Source organism: Microtus ochrogaster, unplaced genomic scaffold (genome assembly GCF_000317375.1).
Source record: "Microtus ochrogaster isolate Prairie Vole_2 unplaced genomic scaffold, MicOch1.0 UNK9, whole genome shotgun sequence".
Classification (NCBI taxonomy): Eukaryota; Metazoa; Chordata; class Mammalia; order Rodentia; family Cricetidae; genus Microtus; species Microtus ochrogaster.
The window spans coordinates 6,277,282-6,277,803 of NW_004949107.1; the positions used below are offsets into that span (position 1 = coordinate 6,277,282).

Genomic DNA, 522 nt, shown 5'->3' on the forward strand with positions numbered 1-522 from the left:
GCTTTACTATTTTTCCATTAGTCTTATTACTTTCTAATAAACTACTTAATTTAATCACCTAACTTTTGGGGAGGGGAATGTTCTCATCTACTAGCATATACATGCTGACTGTCCCTTATTCAAAATGCTTGAGACCAAAGAGATTTTTGATGTTCGTTCATTCATTCATTCATTCAATTGGTTTTTCGAAACAGGATTTCTCTGTAGCTTTGAAGCCTGTCCTAGAACTCGCTTTGTAGCCAGGCTGGCTTTGATCTCAGAAGAGATCCACCTGCTTCTGCCTCCCAGAGTGCTGGGATTAAAGGCATATGCCACCACCATCCAGCTGGGATTTCTAATTTTAAATTTGAAATATTGCCTATTTATCAGGTGAATTCCCTGATAATATTCAAAAATTATGTTACAAAATTAATAATTTCATAAGCATCATAAACATGATCAAAGCATTTCAGATTTCAGATGAGCAACCGTCAATTTGTAGGAAATGCAAAACAATCAAGATCTAGGGAGAAATGATTACTT

General features: G+C 35.4%; 1 protein-coding gene across 2 annotated transcripts in view; it reads right to left on the reverse strand.

Moving 5' to 3' along the window:
• The window catches only part of Actr2 (ARP2 actin related protein 2 homolog), a 48,593-nt gene that overhangs the window by 27,638 nt on the left and 20,433 nt on the right, over positions 1-522 (reverse strand). The gene's annotated exons all lie outside the window — the stretch shown is intronic.